This window comes from Dunckerocampus dactyliophorus, chromosome 1 (assembly GCF_027744805.1).
Source record: "Dunckerocampus dactyliophorus isolate RoL2022-P2 chromosome 1, RoL_Ddac_1.1, whole genome shotgun sequence".
Taxonomy (NCBI): domain Eukaryota; kingdom Metazoa; phylum Chordata; class Actinopteri; order Syngnathiformes; family Syngnathidae; genus Dunckerocampus; species Dunckerocampus dactyliophorus.
In genome coordinates, this window is record NC_072819.1 from 27,234,214 (window position 1) to 27,241,098 (window position 6,885).

Here is a 6,885-nt window from a genome sequence, read left to right on the forward strand (position 1 = left end):
GAAATAATGTGTTTTTTAGCACTTTTGATGATAAAGATGTTAAATGTTACCCGTGTAACAGTTTGATTTGGCGTAAGTGTATTAGTCATGCCTGTCAAGTGGGGTGCACAGATGACGTCATGTAAAGGCAACTGGCTTGGTTGCCAAGGGTTACAGTTTGTTTGGCACATGTGCAGTGGAATTAACAAAGCTGACATGTTCTCTCCAAAGATAATATCTATCTGCAGATTCAATTTCTTTAAAACTCCTTGAATGCCGAATGTCGAATGCCTTCTCCAAGTCCACAAAACACATGTAGACTGGTTGAGCAAACTCCCATGCACCCTCAAGGACACTGCCGAGAGTGTAGAGCTGGTCTACAGTTTCGCGACCACGACAAAAAACACACTGCTCTTCCTGAATCCAAGATTCCTCCTCTCCAGAACCCCTGAACAGACCTTACCAGGAAGGCTGAGGAATGTGATTCCATGATAGTTTGCCAATCCAGAGGTACTGCCCCCGATGTGCATGGGATACTGCAGAGTTGTGTCAACCAAGACACACCCACAACATCCAGGGCCTTAAGGAACTCCACCCCTAGGGTCAGCAACCTCAGCCCCATAGATAGGAGAGCCCACCGTGGAGTCCCCAGGCGCTGCTTTCTTATTGGAAGACGTGTCGGTGGGATTGGGTAGATCTTCGAAGTACTCCTTCCACCAATACACCACATCTAATGTCAAGGTCATCAGCACACCATCCCCATCATGCACGTTGTTGACTGTGCACTGCTTCCCCCTCCTGAGTTGAACTCCTCCCATGTCCAAGTTTTTGCCTCAGCGACTGCCAGAGCTGCAGACCGCTTGGCCTTACGGTGTCTGCCAGCTGCCTCCGGAGTCCCATGAGCCAAAAAGGCCCGATAGGACTCCTACTTCAGCTTCATGGTCTCCACCAACGGGTTCTGGGATCACCGCCACGACAGCCACCTTACAGTCACAGCTTTGATCAGCCATTTTCACAATGGAGGCATAAACATGGCCAATTCTGAGTCAGTGTCCGCCGGCTCCCTGGGTGCATGGTCAAAGCTCTCGCGGAGGTAGGAGTTGAATCTCCTTCTAACAGGGGACTGACAGTCACTCCCACCAGACCTTCACAATACATTTGGGCCTACCATGTCTGACCGGTGATTGGTTGCCAGCTCCGCCCCTCTCTTCACCCGAGTGAACACAAAGTAATCTATATAACTTCATATTCTTTCATTCTATATTCGCCTTGGCACCTGGGCGTTGAGACATAACTGCACTGTTGACAAGCCTCTCCTGGCAGCATATTGTTCAAGCACCCATTTGTGAACTTGTTCCTCTAGGTGTGGCCATCTAGCTTTTAGACGGAACCACGTGACACTCCAAACCATAGAAGAAGAACGAACAGCTGCGCATAAGCCTGTCGTCTTCCACTTACGAGAAGTGGAATTACTTTTACGAGTCATTATGGAGTATAAAACAACAAAATGAATGTCGACTGAGATGACTCATGTCCTTTGGATTTAATTACCTTTATTTTATTATTAATATTCATATTATGTTGGCTTGTCGTCAAAGCTCACTTCTTGTCAGGTGACGGCAACGAGGCGGTTGCGGGTCAGTGATATCATCATTCTCATATTGTCTGTATACACGCCCACTCTGGAAGCCCTTTTAAAAAAATACCATTTCAAGTCACCCAGAATGACGTTGTCATGTGGATGAGAGCTTGAAATGATAAAATACTTTGCCGTTTTGACCTGAAAACATTTCCGTGTGGATAGCCCCTCAGTTGTCTTTGTAAATTGGTGTTTACATTGTAAATTTTCAGTGGTACAGGATTGATAGGAGTAGCAGATACTGGCACACAAGCCTAGAGTGCCCTCTCGCAGCTGTCATTGTGAAAAAAAAACATATATAAGTCACACCGGAGTACATGTTACAGGACCAACCAAACCATGAAAAAAAGTGTGACATGGTCTGGAAAATACGGTAATTTCTGTAGCTTCTTGGATCTTCCTTATGATTTTTTGTTAATAAGTGATTATAATGCCCAAAGCAATTTCTTATAGTCAGCAATTGCTTCTCCCACACTGTCAGCACCTCTTTTTTTCTAGTTTATTGTCTCCTTCCTGCTCTTTGCACATTCTTTATTGGGAGCTGTGAGGAAATATAGACTTACCTTCCTTTTTTGCATGAGCTTCTTCTCAGTTCAAAATCTTGTAGGTCCCTTGCAAATAGAGAAATTAATGACGCTGGGGTGATGGCAGCTGTTGTGTGGCATCATGTGGAACGCAGCAGGACCAGACAGACTCTCCACAGCCACAGAGAGGACCCATGCCTCTCACTCTTTCACACACACAGACACAATACTGACAGTGACCCTCTGCTTGCTTGGCTCGACTCCAGCTCACGTTTTCTATTTCACTGTATTTCGGTTTGTATGATATTTAAAGTTAGTTGGTAGACTTGTTTTGTTACGTACACGGTGCATTTGACAAGACAGAGTTGAAAAGGGCTCGTGTCGCGTTGGTCACTGCCTGCATTCCGTACGGGGTTTTTTTTTAGGTTTTCCTCAGCTTAGCTCGTATGTAAAGTTACTTGGTAAACTTGTTTCGTTACCTACACGGTATATTTGGCAAGATAGAGTTAAAAACGGCTCTTGTCGTGTTGGTCACTGCCTGCACACCGGATGGGGTTTTTTTTTTAGTTTTTCCTCAGCTCAGCTCGTAACTAAAGTTACTCGGTAAACTTGTTTCGTTACCTACTTGGTGCATTTGGGAAGACAGAACTGTAAATGGCTCGTGTTGCATCGGTCACTGCTGGTGTTGTTTTTTTGTCTGCTTGCTTCAAATTTGTCTCGTGATATAAAGTCAGTTGGAAAACTTTGCTTGTAGTACTGAACGCGATGCTTTTGAGAAAACTACAGTGAACAAAGCTGACAGATTATTTGCCTGTTTGCCATCACTGGATGTTTTTATGAATCACCAACCTCACACAGATCATTAAAAAATAATTAAATAATAAAGTCTTACAGATCACTTACACACATACACAGTACACATATATCTGAAAAAACAATAAATACAGCAACTTATGATCAATCCATGACAATTTCTGACTTAAAATAATGTACTGATTTAAGCCCCACCCATTTCCGGTTAAACCACACCCACATCATATTTATGCCCCACCCACTCTGAGTACAGATAGGATACAGATAATTTAGATGGGTGAACAGATACAGATACAGTTACAGATACAATGGTGTGCGATGGTGTACTTGCTCATCCCTAGTACTTACATTGTGGGCATATATATTTGAGCTGAACTAACTTTTCTTTGAAAAAAAACAACTTAGTAAGCTTTTGGCTACCTACTTTTCGCTTTCTTTTCCCTCTCCTGCCTCTCTTTTCTACTCTGCCAGCCCAGTTTTTTCTTTGCAGGGGATATGATGCTGCGTCGCTCAGAGCACTGTGTACAAATACGTTGCTTAGCAAAAGACTACAATAGCAACCCTTAAAACAGTGCTTCTGCAGGAGGGGTACATGAATGCAGGAACTGAACAAACATACAGAGAGTCAGGATCCACCCCACATCCCCCATTTCCCTCCTCCCCTTTCCTACCTTTCACTCCTTTATGGCAGCAACCTGTTGTATGCACCTTTGTCATCTTTGACATGGAGCCATTGTTGCATCATTCTTGATGGCAACCTTTGGGAGCCCACCGAGAGGAGGAGACGTCACCAGATTGTTAACAACCTTTGAGTGGTAACACTGCTTCACTTCTACTTGTATATTCAAGAAAGACAGATTCTCCTGTTTTTGACCACCTGTTTTTTTGTGCACTTTTGCAGTGGAATACGTCTTTGGCCTGCTGCCGTGTTTGCTGCCCTGCCATCTTTGCCCAGTCCTTCTAGGATTCCCCCTTCCTCTATACTTGAACTCCGAGCGTCAATAAACTCTCTTCTTGACTCACACTGAGGTGTCTGCAATTTCAAAAAAGTTCAGCCCACAACCCCGACAGAAAGATCTGACAGAGAGGGTGTAGGATTAAATAAGCTTTGCTTCTTCCCACTCCTTTTTGGACATGTGTAACTGTAAATTTTGATATGTGATTCCAGTGTAACATGCATTCATGTTTAAAATAAATTAAACCATTGTATGCAGAATGCTGGTGCTAGCAATTTATACAGTAGTTTGTACAGATAAATAAATAAATATGATCAGGTTGTCAATAGTAGGGATGTGGAAAAATGTTTGCTGGGCATGACAGAAAATAACTGAGAACCACTGCCTTAAAGCAACTTTTACCGTTTGTGAGCCCTACCCAAGTGGAATGAACCATTTAGCATTTTTGCAAGCTCGGTGTAGGTAGTTTCAGACAGTCTTCATTTTATATAATTATTTAACTTTCACAGTTTCCACCCCCTGCTGCTTGGTGCTTTGCTGTTACTATGGCATGGACTTTAATTCAAAGCATGCACACACTGACGTTTTAATGTAGCTGTTGTTCTTCACCGTTTTCAAGATTCAAGAGTTTTATTGTCATATGCACAGTAAAACAGGTAGTTATACTATGCAATGAAATTCTTATTCTGTTCATTCTCCCCAAAAAAGGAAGAAAACACAAGAAAATGAATAAGAACAGAGGAAACATTAATAGCAATAAATTAAGCAACAAGAACAGAAGAAACATTAATACCAATAAAAAAAATAAATTAAAAAAAAGCAACAGTACATGTTCAGTGTTATGAGTGTGTGCGTGTGTGAGTGCTTCGTTGAGAACTTTTGGTGAACATCAGCCAGTCAGTCTAGGCGGATACTATAAAAGTATTATTTATTTCCTTATCATGATTTTTATTTGACTACAACCTACAGTCATCTGTTATAAAGACGTCTTAGACATGAATAATCACATTTAAAACCAATCCCAGTGAGGTATAATTCTTTCATGCGATCATTTGTCTGGATTTGTCTTTAAGAAGCACCTTTGAGGACCTGTGTGCGGTACAGCTGGCCAGCTGGTGCTTGTGTTACTACTTGGACTTTTACAAGGTCAACTACAGGCCTTCTTTAAAGGGATAGTTCGGATTTTTTATATTACCAGCTAAACCGCTATATATCATAACATAACATAATGACTGATGATGACTGTTATTATTAATATTATTGTTAACTATGTGAAAGTGTGGATTGTCTCCACGTTTGTATGCAAGGGTGCCGCCAGGAATTCTGGGCACCCGTGAAAAAAAATCACCTTGGGCCCCCCCAAAGTACTGCTACCGCTGACTCAATTGTTTTCAAATCTGGTAAATACATGATAAACATTTACCTGTGCTGATTAAAATATTGTATTATTGGCCGGACTTTATGGCCGTTGTAGACATTTGCTGATGTAGTCCTGTTTGTTTCTGTTCTTGTCGTTGCAATTGTTGTTGTCGCTGTTGTTCTTCTCTCTCTCTGTATTGCCCTTCTCTTGCACCCCCCCGGAGGCCCCCCCCCCTTGTTTTCTTTTCTGTTCTTTTGTATCCCCTCCTGCTCGCTTCAAATTTGCATAACAATAAACATAAAATAAAGTCAATTAAAATTTATAAAACAGAGGAATAGTATCTTACACTTTCCCCTTCCAGAGCAAATCTGTTTAGCATATAAGGGCATTTAGAGCAACAATACTATCTGCCTCAATGGCTGAACAGGACAAAAAAAAAATTATTATAATAAATGATCGCGACCCTAATGAGGATAAGTGGCATAGAAGATGGATGGATGGATGATCGCTGTTTCGTGGTAGACTTATTAGTCAAAACATATTGAAGTACAAGTGATATGTAGTATTCTGGTCACTAGGTGGCAGTAATGACTCAAAACATTTGAGACATTACCTTATATTACATCACCTTAACACTACATGAAGTCATGAAGACAGCCATGGCATATTAAGAAATAGCTTGTTCACTAGCTAGCAGCGGTCTCAAGTCCCTGCAGCATAAGAGTTGCAATATGGTGTAAACAATGAATAAGAGGAGTGCAAAGGTGACTCCAGGGGTGTTAGTTCATGTCTACAGGGCTCTAATAATGTAAAAGACCGTATTTAGAAAGTCATAAACATGTTTTCTATACTCTAACTATGAAGATATTCCATTTATTAACATGATAAACTGGACTGGACTGCCAGCATATATGCTGTGTGCATAAAGGGCAGAGCCATCTGTACCTCCTCAGAAGGCGTCCTTCAATGTATGCAAGAAGCTGCCACAGATCTTCTACCAGTCTGTGGTAGCTGGTGCCTCCTGTATGCAGTAGTGTGCTGGGGGAGTAGCCTCAAGAAGAAGGTTGCCACACACCTGGACAAACTGGTGAGGAAGGCAGGCTCTGTCATTGGCACTGAGCTGGACAGTCTGACATCTGTGGCAGAGATAGGGGAGGAGGCTCCTGTCCATCATGGACAACCAGCATCATTGAATGTACAGGATCATCTCCCGACAAAAGAGCAGTTTCAGTGGCAGACTACTATCACTGCCCTGCTCCACTTAAAGACTGAGCAAATCATTCCTCCCCCACGCCATGCGGCTTTTCAACACAATACAGTAGACGGGGAGCGATAACACACACAGGACTGGGAATATTACCGTATTATGTATTATTATTATCATGTATTATTTTTTGTATTCCCCCCCATGACCTCACCACTCTCGGAGGGGCCAAAGGGGTCAGGTGCAAAGTGAGCTGGGTGGCGGCCAAAGGCGGGGGCCTTGGCGGTCCGATCCTCAATTGCAGAAGCTAGCACTTAGTTGGGAAGGAGCCCGAGCTGGTGTGTTAGGTGGAGAAGTTCCGGCTACATATAGTTGGACTCACCTGAATGCACAGCAAGGGCTCTGGAACC